This window comes from Erinaceus europaeus, chromosome 10 (assembly GCF_950295315.1).
Source record: "Erinaceus europaeus chromosome 10, mEriEur2.1, whole genome shotgun sequence".
Classification (NCBI taxonomy): domain Eukaryota; kingdom Metazoa; phylum Chordata; class Mammalia; order Eulipotyphla; family Erinaceidae; genus Erinaceus; species Erinaceus europaeus.
The window spans coordinates 72,594,240-72,609,400 of NC_080171.1; the positions used below are offsets into that span (position 1 = coordinate 72,594,240).

At 41.3% G+C, this 15,161-nt stretch overlaps 1 protein-coding gene and 1 long non-coding RNA gene across 6 annotated transcripts in view; one reads left to right on the forward strand and one right to left on the reverse strand.

Annotated features, from left to right (window-relative positions):
- KANK1 (KN motif and ankyrin repeat domains 1) overlaps positions 1 to 15,161 on the forward strand; it is a 246,845-nt gene that overhangs the window by 196,760 nt on the left and 34,924 nt on the right. The gene's annotated exons all lie outside the window — the stretch shown is intronic.
- On the reverse strand, positions 1,213 to 5,138 carry LOC132540889 (uncharacterized). Its single transcript, XR_009552036.1, has 2 exons — positions 4,476 to 5,138; positions 1,213 to 1,419 (listed from the first exon to the last, which is right to left on the reverse strand). It is a non-coding gene; the product is annotated as an uncharacterized LOC132540889 (long non-coding RNA).

Genomic DNA, 15,161 nt, shown 5'->3' on the forward strand with positions numbered 1-15,161 from the left:
CCAGAGCAGTGCTCTGGTGTCAAAAAAAAAAAAAAAAAAAAAAGTAGATAGGTAGGGGGAGAGAGAAAGAGAGTCACCTGTGGCACTTCACCACTCATGAAGTTTCCCCATTACAGGTGGGGACTGGGCACTTGAACCCTGGTCGTTCTACATGGTAACGTGTGCTCAACCAGATGGGCCACCACCCAGCCTCTTGATAATGTGCCTTTATAACTCACTCTCAATTAGTGTTAAGTTCAGGGTGTTTGGCACTTCTAGGTAGGCTAACACTTCATTTTATTTATTATAAATCTTTCCCTCCTACTCTTTCTACTGAATAGAGCCATTTTCTGGATCCAATTAAGCTTTCAATAAATGCTAGGTAATGAAGGTAGAAGTGGTGCCAGATTCTTCTCCACCACCGGATTTCGAGACATTCAGAAAATTCTTGTAAATAGCAGGGACAGCTCTCCATTCCAAATTAGTAAGCTAAAAGCCAGTACTTTCAGGATTCTAGTTACTGATATGACTAGCGGTTTTTGCCTGCATGTAAGCAGATAGCTCTGTTAGTTCAGAAATGGATTTTAGGTAATAAGAGTCACCTTAGAGCTCAGATAGATATGTTTTATTTATTTTCCCCTCCAGGGTTATTGCTGGGGCTTGGTGCATGCACTATGATCCACTGCTCCTGGAGGACATTTTCCCCACTTTTATTGTCATTGTTGCCCTTGTTGTTGTTATTGTTGTTGGATAGGACAGAGAGAAATCGAGAGAGGAGTGGAAGACAGAAAGGAGGAGCGAGAGATAGACACCTGCAGACCTGCTTCACCATTTGTGAGGTGACTCCCCTGCAGGTGGGGAGCCCGGGGATCAAACGGGGATCCTTGCGCCTTGTGCCATGTGCACTTAGCCCACTGCACTACTGCCCGGCCCCGTTTTATTTATTTTTTAAAGATTTATTTATTTATTTATGAGAATGAAGGATGGAGAAAGTCCCAGATATCAAACTGGTACACTTGCTGCCAGGGATTGGACTCAGGACCTCATACTTGAGAATCCAGTGCTCTATTCACTTGTGTCACCTCCCAGACTACTTGATGTTTGATTTAAACAGATGTTTTTAATTATTGAATTTATCAATTTTTATAATAAAAAGTTTTAATATATCATTTAAGATTTTTTTCTTTTAACATTTTTGTGGAGGAAGGAAGACATAATAGAGAGACTGACTGCTGAGTTAATTAGAATTCAGTTCAGTTCAAGAAAACAGATGCTGAGGACAAAAACAATAGCTGGGAGACTAGTGATAGCTCATCTGGGAGAGCACATGCTTTACAATGCACAGGGCCCAGGGTTTGACCCCTGATAACACATAGGAACAACAGGGCACCAGGAGAAGCTCCACAGATGATAGAGCAGTGTTGTTGAGTCTCTTGCATTCTGTGTGAAATGAAAAGAATGAGAAAGTTACCCCTGAAGCCCTAGCCCTGAGAAAGCTAATCAAATAAAAGTATCTTCTCTTAACACAAATTTCATTGGTAGAAGTGCCCTTTATATATATATAGTAATTAATTAATTTGAGAGAGAAAAATTGAGAGGGCTGAGGAAGATAGAGAGGAAAACAGAGAGATACCGGCAGCACAGTTCCACCACTTGTGAAGCTTTCCACCTGCAGGTGGGGACCAGGGGCTTGAACCTGGGTCTTTGTGCATACGAATGTGTGTGCTCAATCAAATGTGCCACTGCCCAGCTCCCATAGAAGTATTCTTTCCAGAAGTAGTATAGTGACTGATCCAGCAAAGTTCTTAGAGGTAGATTCCTTCTAACACATTGTTCCAATGTGAGAACTCCTGGTACAAGGTAACAACCATTGTTCTAGTCATCACATCTTCATCCCAGATAGCAGATTCATTAAGGAACAGAGTAGAATGGTCAAAGAATTGTTTTTCTATCTACTCAGGGAGGTTGCTAGGAGTGCAATATCACATTTCTGTGTCTGGCTATACTACCAATAAAAGAGGCTGGGGAAATACAGTCCAGCTATTGTCTTGTTTGTCCAGCTAAACATAGGGGCTTCTCTCCATCTAGCTGAAATAACACATAACAACTGGCTGTCTTTGCCATGGCTGCCCTGTTCATCCCTCTCCCTGCCAAATGAATCCTTTCAGAATGTATCACAATATACTCATCTTGCTTTTCAAACAATGACTTCTTAATAGTCACATTTTTTGAGTGACTAACAGTTATAAACATATATAAAATATAAAGAACAGCATATAAATCGTTTGACACCACAAACTTAAGATAACCATGAAACAGTAGCATGCAAAAAATGTCCTTAAATGGAATACAAGAACAATTTCTGTCTACAAAGTACTAAGCCAGTATTCAAAGCACATGGTGTCATATTATATATTTAGTCATTCCTCCAGTAAACATGGTTAAATTATCAACTCTCTTTTCAAAATCTTTTTAAGGATTTTATTTACTACTACTACTACTATTATTATTATTACCAGAATACTGCTCAGCTCTGGCTTATGCTGGTGTGGGGGATTGATACTGGGACTTTAGAGCCTCAGGCATGAAAGTTTCTTTACATAACCATTATGCTAACTACCCCCCACCCCAAAATCTTACCTATCTGTGTGTGATTGGGTCAGGAAGCAGTGAGCAAAGGTTTAAAAATTAAGTTTATTTGTTATTTGCCACTCAGCATATAGTGTGGCACAGGGCCCTATAAGTGTGGTATTTGTGTCACTATACATCAAAATGCATTAGCAACAGATTAAAAATATTAACAACACTAGGTATCTTTAATTCTAGGATGATTTGTGCTGTCGACTGTGATTCGTAAAAGTGACATTTTGAGAGTATTTGTTTTCAGTTACTGGAGAATGAAATTTGTATTCCAGATCCCTAGGATAGTCTGGTTTGTGCAGGATTAGGAAATAATCAAGCCTAACACCGCCCACCCCACCCCTGCCCTGCTTTCCCATATTTAAAAGTTCAGAGTTCATCTGGGGGAATTATTCAGTGTGACCCATCCTTACTATGAACCTTAAAAGTAACTAAAGACAGGCCAGTTGAGTTTTGCTAGGAAATGCTATTTTTGTTTACTTACCAGAGCACTATTCAAATCTATTTTATTTTTTTAAAAATTTACTTATTTATATTGGATAGAGACTGAGAGAAATTGAGAGGGAAGGTGGGGCAGAAAAAGGAAAGAGACATAGACACCTGCAGCCCTTCACCACTTGTGCAGCTTTGCCCCTGCAGGTAGAAACCAGGAGCTTGAACCTGTGCACCCAACCAGGTGCACCACCTCCCAGTCCCTCTCCTTTCATTCTTTTAAAAGTTTATTGATTTAGTTTAATGAGGGAGAGACTTGTGCACTATCATATGTGCATTTCACCAGGTGAGCCATCACCTGGCCCCTCAGCTCTGGCTTATGGTGGTACTGAGGATTGAATCTGAGGCCTTTGGTGCCTAGGCTAACAGTTTTTTCCATAACCATTATGCTATCTCCTCTGCCAGGTTCTGTGTTTTGTTGAGTTCTAAATCCATATGTTAAATCAGTGTAATAACTTTTTTTAAAAAAGAGAAAATAAACTAAAGTTAACTTCCCCTATTGAAATTCTCTAAGCTGGAAATGTATGTCAAGAATTGTCCAGAAGGTTACGGAGATAGCACAGTGGCTATGCAAAGAGAAGCTCATGCCTGAGGCTCCAAAGCCCAAATTCAGTCCCCTGTACTACCATAAATCAGAGCTGGACAATTTATCTGGTTTGAAGCAAGAAAAAAATTGTCCAGAAAGGATTGGTTGATAGTGTTCTGTTCTGCCATGTGTACAGCCCTGATTCAAAGCCAGGGCCCCCACACCACTGAAGGAGGCTTTAGTGTATGGTCTCTTTCTCTCTCTGCCTCTTCTCTAAGAAAAATAAATGCTCAGAAAAATCTAGTAGTTATACTAAAATACTGGCAATATTTGTTACTAGATATGAGCTGTGGATTTTTTTCTTTTAATATGTATATATGTTTTATAAACTATAAATTAAAAGCATATGTTTAAAAAAGCCAAACCCTAAGTCCTTACTACTTTATTTTTTATTTATTTATAAAATGGAAATATTGACAAGACCACAGGATTAGAAAGGTACAATTCCACACAATTCCCACCACCAGAACTCCATATCCAATCCCCTCCCTTGACAGATTTCCTGTTCTTTATCCTCTGGGAGTATGGACCCAGGATCATACAAAATGCTTTTTTTTTTTTTTTTAAAGAAAACATAACTCAGAAGGCCTGGCATGTAGATTCCTCCACCTATTGCTCTTTTGCAGACCAAGAAGTGGTCAAAATTAAAAGAGGGTAATAAATAAAAAATAAAAGATATATATATCCTATATTATATTCTTTACATGCTAAAGCTATTTATTTCTTATACTACTTTGTATCTGGAAAGGGGGACTTGAATTTTTTTAAAGAGACTTACAGGAGCAGCAGAGGCTCAGTTGAAAGAAACAATGAAGAACAGTTGTGACTTGTTCTGCTCCCCAGCCTGTGGGTGTTCTTTGAAACCTGCGGGGAACAGCAGGGCTGATTGTGCCTTTCCCTTCCTCAGGTGACCAGGGCTGAGGCTGCTTCCTTTCCACTGAGAACACATGCTCTTTCACCAAAAGGTGGCTGCTAGCAGCCCAGACAGAGCAGCCCAGACAGAGTTTCACTGTGGAGCCCTCTGAGCCGCTGGCTTTAAGCTCGGCTCTGGCAAACCGGCCCAGGAGAACACACGTTGTCCAAAGCTCCGGTTTTCCTGTGTTGCTGCAGGAAGGAGCAGGGAATGCCTGGCCGCTGAGTGTGCAGGGGGTGGTGTCTCCAGAGCACCGGGAGCCTTCATTGGTGAGAGCCCAGCCTATGGTATTTGCGCCTTACTGGGAGAAGTCTGCACAAACGTTGAATCTTGCCTTATGGGGTGAGGAACGCAGGCAAGTGAGGCAGGGCCAGGGCCCACTGTCAGCTGTCTGCGGTGCCCAGTGGGCCACGGGGAGCACAGCGGAGGCCTGGTGAGTGTGCGGCCTGGGGAGGAGAGCTGGCAACCTGGTGCCTTGAGACTTCACTCCAGACTCCCTCTCTAGGGTCCCCAGTCAACTTAGAATGCCTGGCTTTCGAGTGTGCATGGCTCCCGTGTTGGTGAGTTGTCTGTGCCTGTCTGTGTGTCTGTCTGTGTAAACCTACAGTTTCTCTGCCTATGGAATTTCAGACAGCCCTTGGAAACAGGTCCCACTGCATATTATGAGCTGAGAGTGTTTGTCCATATGGAGTTAAAAGGGGGAAAGGAAGAGGGAAGGAAAGACACCTTTGTATAAGCAGGAGTGTAATTTTGGGGTACAGTACTCTTCACTGACTTGTCCCACCCCCTTTTTTTCTTTTAGATTACACAGTGGTGGGTGCTGAGCACCTCTTTCAGGTAGACCCCCCCACCCACCACCACCATCTTTTGGAATTGAATTCTAAGAGCTAGAGTAATGGAGTCCTTTTAAATTGGGACATGAATCTATAACCTTTATTTTTAAGATAAAGTTTTGAAATAACATTTTAAGACTTGAATGCATCTCCTTTTCTTCTTCTTCCTCTTTCTTCTTCTTCCTCTTCTTTTCCTTCTCCTCCTTCTTCTTCTTTTCCCTCTCCCTCTCCCTCTCCCTCTCCCTCTCCCTCTCCCTCTCCCTCTCCCTCTCCCTCTCTCCTAGAACTCTACTCAGCTGTGGTTTATGGTGGTGCTGAGTGCTGAGGATTGAACCTGACTGACCTTCAGGTACCTCTGGCTTGAGGCTCAGTTTGCATAACCATCCCAGCCCTTGATTGCATTTTCAAATAGATCACTTCTCTTGTGTCTAGTTGTTCTGAAAGTAGCTAACAGTCTAGAAGAGGCCTATTCAAGAAGTGTGCTCGAAGGTAACCTTCTTATTGCTCTGGTTAGCAATCTTTTCATGTTTTTCTTTCCAAGATTTCAAGGGAAAGAGCATGTATAGAGAGGCAAAAGATTGATTCAAAGCATTCAGTACTGTTAGGTATATATTTTGGGAATGGGTGGCAAGCAAGCAGATAAACCAATTTGATAAAAGTGTTTGGACCTTGACAGTAATTAGGCACTTTTTTGTTTGTTTGTTTGTTTGTTTTTAATTTTTTATTGGGGACTCAATGACTTACAGTCAACAGTACAATACAATAGTTTATACATGCATAACATTTCTCAGTTTTACACATAACAGTTCAATCCCCACTAGGTCCTATCTGCCATCATATTCCAGGACCTGAACCCCCACCCCACCCCAGAGTCTTTTACTTTGGTGCAATACACCAAGTCCAGTCCAAGTTCTGCTTTGTGTTTTCCCTTCTGAGCTTGTTTTCAACTTCTATGCACTCATAGATCATCATATATTCATCCTTCTCTTGCTGATTTATATTACTTAACAAGATTCCTTCAAGCTCCATCCAAGATGAGATGAAGAAAGTGAGTTCACTATTTTTAGTAGCTGAGTAATATTCCATTCTGTATATATACCACAACTTTCTCAGCCACTTATCTGTTGTTGGACACCTGGGTTGCTTCCAGGTTTTGACTGTTACAAACTGTGCTGCTAGGGGAGTCAGGCTGTAGTGCAGTGGACTAAGCGCAGGTGGCGCAAAGCACAAGGACCGGCATAAGGATCCTGGTTCGATCCCCGGCTCCCCACCTGCAGGGGAGTCGCTTCACAGGCGGTGAAGCAGATCTGCAGGTGTCTGTCTTTCTCTCCTCCTCTCTGTCTTCCCCTCCTCTCTCCATTTCTCTCTGTCCTATCCAACAACGACAACAACAATAATAACTACAACAATAAAACAACAAGGGCAACAAAAGGGAATAAATAAATAAAATAAATATTTTTTAAAAAATTGTGCTGCTATGAACATAGGTATATACAAATCCTTTTGAATGGGTGTGTTTGGTTCCTAAAGATTTATCCCCAGGAGAGGAATTACAGGGTCATAGGGAAGGTCCACTTCTAGCTTTCTAAGAATTCTCCAGACTGCTTTCCATAGGGGTTGGACTAATTTACATCCCCACCAGCAGTGCATGAGGGTTCCTTTGAACCCAGAACAACCTCTCCAGCATTTGTTGCTGCTACCTTTTCTGATGTATGACATTCTCATAGGAGTGAAATGGCATCTCATTATTGTCTTTATTTATTTATTTGCATTTCTCTGATAATCAATGACTTGGAGCATTTTCTCATGTGTTTGTTGGGCTTTTGGATCTCTTCTGTTGTCTGTTGTGAATATTCTGTTCATATCCTCTCTCCATTTTTGGCTGTGGTCATTTATTTCTGAGTTTGGTGAGCTCTTTATGTATTTTGCTTATTAGCCTCTTGTAGGCACGTTTTATACACAGGATAGGGGCAGTCTGCATTTTCACTCATAGCTGGAGGGGTCCCTGCCATAACTTTTAAAATTCATCATTTGTTATGACTCTAGAAAAATAATTGCCTTTCTTAATCCTACAATTTAAACAAACAAAAGTAGCCTTGCATGTCAACTTGAAATGCATAGATCCAGTCTATAGCAAGGTCTATGCCTTGAAAGGTTCTTGTGTTTTCTTTCCTAAATGTTTGCTTTAGCCAGAAGCCAGAAGTAGCATTTACTGAATGCCACATGATCTAGTATTTGGAGTACAGGCTTGTCCTTATTTTCTTTCTCTTTTGCATCTCTTTGGGTACATCACAAATACAAAACAAGGTACTCTTGGAATATTGGATCTTTTTTAATTTTTTTAATTGCTACCAGGGTTATTGTTGGGGCTCAGTCCTGGCACTATGAACCCACTGCTCCTGGAGGCTACTTTTTCCTTTTATTATAATTTTCTTTCTACTTTCTTATTAGAGAAGGCAGAGAGAAAGTGAAAGGGAGGGAGAGAGAGACACTTACAGACTTACTTCACCATTTGTGAAGTGTATACCCCCTGTAGGTGGGGAACAGGGTCTCCAACCTGGATCCCTGGGTCCTTGTGCTTGGTGATATGTGCACTTAACTTGGTGCACCACTGCCACACCCCCCTTTAAATTTTATTAGTGATTTAATATTGATTTACAATATTACATGTCAGCAGGGGTGTAATTCCATACCATTCCCACCACCAGAATTCTGAATCCCCAGTCCCTCCATTGCAAGCCATAGCAGTTCTCCTAAGGTTGCAGACATGGGTTAACTGTCATCTCTATAACTATCTGTCTACATTTCTATATAAATGCCCCTTTTTATTCCAGGTCCTGTTCTCTCTTCCTGTCCAAGACACACATAATCCTACTACTACATCCAAATGTCCCTCCCTTTTTCTACCTTTCTCTCAGGGTCCTGATAGAGCTGGCGTTCAGAGTCCTCTTGTCCTCTTCCTCCTCTTACTTCTCCCCCACTGGGAGTATGGATCAAAATTCTTTCTGGGGAGCAGAAGGTAGGAGTTCTGGCTTCTGTAATTGTTTCTTTTCTGGACATGGGCATTGGGAAATCGATTCATACCCCCAGCCTGTTTCTATCTTTCCCTAGTGGGGTAGAGCTTTGGAGAGGCATGGTTCCAGGACATATTGGTAAGGTCTTCTGCCCAGAGGAGTCAGGATGGAATCATGGTAGCATCTGTAACTTGGTGTCTGGAAGGTGGCAGGACATAAAGTGAAACATAATAGTTAATGAACAGGAACCAAAAAGTAAGAGCAGAGCAGATGAGATTAGGGATCTTAGGGTGGAAGGAAGCTAAGAAGTCCATTTTGGGCCCGTTTCTAGGGGCCCACAACTATGGTAGTTTTTGCTTAAGTTTGATAGCTAGGATGAAGCTGGATAAAGATATTGTCTGAGGGGTCAGGCAGTGGTACACCTGGTTAAGCACTCATATACAGTGTGCAAGGACTGGGGTTCAGTCCCCTGGTCCCCACCTTGCAGGGGGAAAGCTTAATGAGTGGTGAGTGAGGCAGGGCTGCAGGTGTCTCTCTCCCTGTCTATCTCCCTCTCCCTTCTCAATTCCTCTGTCTCTATTAATTAATAAATAAATTTAAAAAAAGTTTTTAGAAGGTCTCAGAACAGAGAAAAAGTGCTAGAAAGTTGGGTGCAGGCGGAGAGTAGCTCTCATTCTTGAAACAATTCTATGAGTATAATTATTTCCCTCCATCCACCCAACCCAGGACCCATATATATATATTTATGTTTAGCACAAGAGCCTGTGTAACCTCTAAGTCACTATTGGTGTGAGGTCATAGCTCATAGTCACAGCTGGGAACACTGCGGGCTGCACTCGTTTCAGTTTTCCTCAAGTGGCAGGGCAGGAAACCCCAGCCTCCCTTTGGAGACTAGACACCACTCCCTTTAAAAAAATGTATTTTTTAAATGGTTCTGTTTTTTTATTTTTATTTATTTATTCCCTTTTGTTGCCCTTGTTTTTTATTGTTGTGGTTACTATTGTTGTTGTCATTGATGTTGTCGTTGGATAGGACAGAGAGAAATGAAGAGAGGGGGAGTCGGGCTGTAGCGCAGCGGGTTAAGCGCAAGTGGCGCAAAGCACAAGGACCGGCATAAGGATCCCGGTTCGATCCCCGGCTCCCCACCTGCAGGGGAGTCGCTTCACAGGCGGTGAAGCAGGTCTGCAGGTGTCTGTCTTTCTCTCCTCCTCTCTGTCTTCCCCTCCTCTCTCCATTTCTCTCTGTCCTATCCAACAACGACAACAACAATAATAACTACAACAATAAAACAACAAGGGCAATAAAAGGGAATAAATAAATAAAATAAATATTTAAAAAAATTTTTTAAAAAAGAAATGAAGAGAGGAGGGGAAGACAGAGAGGGAGAGAGAAAGATAGACACCTGCAGACCTGCTTCACCATTTGTGAAGTGACTCCCCTGCAGGTGGGGAGCCGGGGGCTCGAACCAGGATCCTTACACCAGTCTTGCCTTTGAACCTTGTGCGCTTAAGCCGCTGCCTACCATCGACTCCCTAAAAATATGTATTTTATTTGTCTTATTTTAATGAGAGAAAGAGAAAAGTAGAAAAGACTAACCAAAGTACTGCCCAGCTCTGGTGTCTGGTGGTTCAGGGGATTGAACCTGGGATTTTGGAGCCTCGGGCATGTACGAGTCTCTTTGCATAACCATTATGCTAGCAGCCCTCACCCCCAAGAAAGTCTTTTTTGCATTATGATTATGCTGTCTCCCCACTAGCAAACCTTTTGTTTAGAAGAAGTCAGAATGGAGAAGCCCCAGTTGGGATAAGGTTTGGTCTTATTTTGAAATGAGAAAGCACAAAACAGAGTTGCAGTCTGTCCTCTGACAGTGTCCTTGTATCCTGGCCTGGAAGGTTAATCATTTAATGTCCTCTGCACCCTAGCTTTCTCCACTAGGAAGATGATTGGACAAATTGTTATCTTATGGAAAGACTTCACCTGTCTGCAAAAGAGCAGTAGGTGGGGGAATCTACTGCATAACTTTTCTAGGTCTGTACTAACTGGGTTCTTCTTCTTCTCCTCCTCCTCCTCCTCCTCCTCCTCCTCCTCCTCCTCCTCCTCCTCCTCCTCCTCCTCCTCCTCCTCCTTCTCTTTCTTCTCCTCCTTCTCCTTCTCCTGCTCTTCCTTCTCCTTCTCCTTCTTTTTCATACAAGCATTTCTAATACACAACCTCCCTTCAGAGAATGGGGCAGTCCCTACCATTGTTGATCCACATTGATGGCAAGGTCCTGTAGGGGCTCACAAAGGGGTCCATTATGTTGTTTCTGATGGAGATGGCCAGTGACAGTAGAGAGAGGGGTCTAGAGGTCTAGGCCCATCATGTCTATGTGGGAATTCCAGGATTCCCCAACTAGGGCTCCGGGTGACGGGGTGGCCCTTTAGTAACCAAAAAAGCCATCATTAATGTATGCTGGTTTCTTACCCTTACCCAGCTTTTGTAGTTCTGTAATTTAGCCTTGGAGTGATTGAGGAAAGTGAAATAGGAAGTATCTGAAGAGGTCTAAGTAGAAACTATTTTATTAAGTACTTTATGGTGTCTTTTTTAGGTCTTTCTACTTGTTTGCTACACTTACTGAGTCACGGCTAACTATTGTGCACTTTTACTTTAAGCCTAATTAATGGCTACATGTGCACATGTGCTCTATCTTATGGGCCTTGGTCTTTATCTAGGTTCTGTGGCTTTGTTAGGAAGTACACCACCCAGAATGGAATTAAGGAGTCCTATGAGCTAGGAAAGGTCTCACCAGAGTAACGGATCTCAAGGGTTGACATCCTCTGAACACAGTCCGAAGTGAAGTATGTCAAGGTGGTACTGGTTACATTGATTAGGATGAGATCAGCAGATGCAGTATCAATTGGTATGGACTGAGAGAAGCATGCATGAAAACCCCCACCCCAGAGGTTCCAGGACTGGGAGAAATAAGGGTTTTATAGAGAATGGGGAAGGTTGCTGCTGTCTTAGGGTTTAAGAAGGCAATAGATAGTTGTCATTATTATTTTTAAGGTATTTTTAATTATTTATTTATTCCCTTTTGTTGCCCTTGTTGTTTTTATTGTTGTTGTCATTGTTGTTGAATAGGAGAGAGAGAAATGGAGAGAGGAGGGGAAGAAGAGAGGGGGAGAGAAAGACATCTTCAGACCTGCTTCACCGCTTGTGAAGCAAATCCCCTGCAGGTGGGGAGCTGAGGGCTCGAACCGGGATCCTTACGCCGATCCTTTGCACCACATGCGCTCAACCCACTGCACTACCGCCCAACTCCCTAGATAGTTGTTATTATTATAATCAAGTTATTTGGAAATTTGGTTGACTTTGAAAATCCCACTATTAAGATTTTCTATATAAGACCTCACCATGATTTAGGTCATTTAATGCTATTTACATATAGCTGTATCTTACATAGTGATGTAACTAGTTGCCTCTGATCTCCCTAGTCTAAAATTAGCCAAAACCTGGAAGCAACCTAGCTTCAGATGAATGGTTACAAAATTGTGGTATATATACACAATGGAATATTATTCAACTATTACACCCATGTTCAGCAGGGAAGCAATTACAGAAGCCAGACTTCCCACCTTCTGCAACCCACAAGACCCTGGGTCCATGCTTCCAGAGGGATAGAGAATGGGAAAGCTATTGGGGAGGGGATGGGATATGGAGATTGGGTGGCGGGAATTGTGTGGAGTTGTACCCCCCCATCCTATGATTTTGTTAATGTCTCCTTTCTTAAATAAGTAAATTAATTAAAAAAAAGAATAATGAACCCACCTTCTCCGACCCATCTTGGATTGAGCTAGAAGGAATTATGTTAAGTGAGATAAGTCAGAAAGACAAAGACGAGTATAGGATGATCCCACTCATAAACAGAAGTTGAGAAAGAAGAATAGAAAGGGAAACGCAAAGCAGAATTTGACTGAGTTTGGAGTATTACACCAAAGTAAAAAACTCTGAGTGGAGGATGAAGGTAGATTTTCAGCTTCACTGTATGGGGTTGGGGGTAAGGACACAGACCTTTGGTATTGGGAATGGTGTTAATATATACTCCGATTAACTTATAGTCTTATAAATCACTATTTAATCAATATGAGAAGGGAAAATAGGTTGAATGTCTCAAACTTTTTGATGCATATACCCCAGTTCTGAGTATATATTACTTTAAGCACTTAAGGCTTCAAATTGGTAACGTGATTGAATTTTAACACTGGGCTTAAATTGTTAATATATTTCTAGTAATGACCTTTTTATTTGAATTTTTTTTTTTATTTTTACCAAAGTACTACTCAGCTCTGACTTGTGGTGATGTGAGGGATTAAACTTGTGACTTTGGGGTCTCAGGCATGATAGTTCTTGCATATCCAATATGCTATCTCCCTCACCCTCACTGAATGCTTTTTATGAGTTAAAAATAAATAAATAAATAAATAAATAAATAAATAAATAAATAAATAAATAAAGGTGGGGTGGTTGGCTCACCTGGTTAAGCTCACACATTACTCTGTACAAGGACCTGGGTTCTAGCCCCTGCTTCTTCTTCTTCTAGCTTTTGCCCTTCTTCCGTAGCCAGTCAACAGCGTCAGGTTGAGCCTGATGTAAAGTTTCGAGACCTCCTTTGAATCTGGAGAGGTGGCAGTCGTTGACTATGTGGGTCATAGTCTGTCTGTAGCTGCAGGGGCAGTTCGGGTCGTCTCTGGCTCCCCAGTGATGGAACATAGCGGCGCAACGGCCATGGCCTGTTCGATAGCAATTGAGGAGGGCCCAATCATAACGTGCTAGGTCAAAGCCGGGTTGACGCTTGCAACTTGCTAGACCCTGCTTCTTACCCACAGCTGGGAGGAAGCTTAATGAGCCAAGAAGCAAGTATGTGTCTCTTTCCTCTCCCTTTCTTTTATTTAATTGTCTATTTATTTTACTTTATTGGAGGCATTAATGGCTTACAGTCAACAGTAAAATACAGCAGTTTGTACATGTGTAACATTTCTCAGTTTTCCACATAATAATTCAACCACCTCTAGGTCCTCCTCTGCCACCCCAGTCTTTTACTTTAGTGCAATACACCAACTCCAGTTCAAGTTCTGCTATGTGTTTTTATTTTTCAACTTCTTTTTAAATTATTATTAGTGATTTAATAATGGTTGACAAAATTGTGGGGTAAGAAGAGTATAATTCAGTATAGTCCCATTGGTTATTTTTGTTTTAGGCTTCTTCATTATTGGGTTTGTATCATTGAAGATGCCTTTAAAATCTAGATGGAAAAGAGAGTTCTGCCAATATTTTCCTCTAAGTATTTGATAGTTTCTGGTCTAACATCCAAATCTTTGATCCATTTGGAATTTACTTTTGTGTTTGGTGAAATATGGTGGTTCAGCTTCATTCTTCTAAATTTTTCCAACACCATTTGTTGAAGAGACTCTCCTTTCTCCCATTTAATAGCCTGGTCACCTTAGCCAAAGATTAAGTGTCCACAGGTGTAGGGGCTTATTTCTGGGCTCTCAGTATTATTCCACTGGTCAGTATATCTATTTATGTTCCAGTACCAAGCAGTTTTGATGACAATGGCCCTATAATACAATTTGAGATCTGGGAGTGTGATGCCTCCAGTTCTGTTCTTTCTTCTCAAGATTGTTCTGGCAATTCTGGGTCTGTTTTGGTTCCAGAAAAATATTTGTGGCTTTTGTTCTATTCTCCAAAAAAAGAAAAAAATATTAGGTGGGCTCTTGATGAGAATTGCATTAAATTTGTATATGGCTGAGTAGTTTATTCATTTTGATGTTAATTATTCTAGCCCATGAACATGGAATATCTTTCCACTTCTTTGTGTCTTTTTTCTATTTCCTTGAATAGTGACTCATAATTTTCAGTATACAAGTCTTTCACTTATTTTGTTAGGTTTATTCCTAGATAGTTTACTGTTTTGTTGCTATAGTAAAAAGGATTTGCTTCAGGATTTCTTATTCTGCTAACTTAGTGTTTGCATAGAGGAATGCCACTGACTTTTTGTATGTTAATTTTATAGCTTGACACCTTACTATATTGCCTGATAATTTCCAAGAGCTTCCTGCTGGATTCTTTAGGTTTTTCTATGTATACTATCATGTCATCTGCAAATAAGGAGAGTTTGACTTCTTCTCTTCCAATCTGTATGCCTTTAATTCCTTGCTCCTGCCTGATTGCTATGGCATGAACTTCCAACACTATGTTGAATAGTAATGGTGATAGTGGGCAGCCCTGTCTAGTACCTGATCTGAGGGGGAATACTTCCAGTTTTTCACCACTGAGAATGATGTTGACTGTAGGTTTGCTGTATATGGACTCCATTATCTTGAGGAATTTTCCATCTATTCCCATTTCTGTAGTGTTATGGCCATAAAGGGATGTTGTATTTTGTCAAATGCTTTCTCTTCATCTATTGACATAATTGCTTTTATTGATGTGGTGGATCACATTGATTGACTTACATATATTAAACCAACCCGTATGCCTAGGATAAACCCCACTTGGTCATGATGAACAATCTTTTTTTTTTTTTTTCCTCCAGTGTTATTGCTGGGGGTCAGTGTCTACACTATGAATTCACTGCTCCTGGCAGCCATTTTTTCTTTTTTCTTTCTTTCTTTTTTTTAAATTTACAGGACAGAGAGAAGTTGAGAAAGTAGGGGTGATAGAGAGG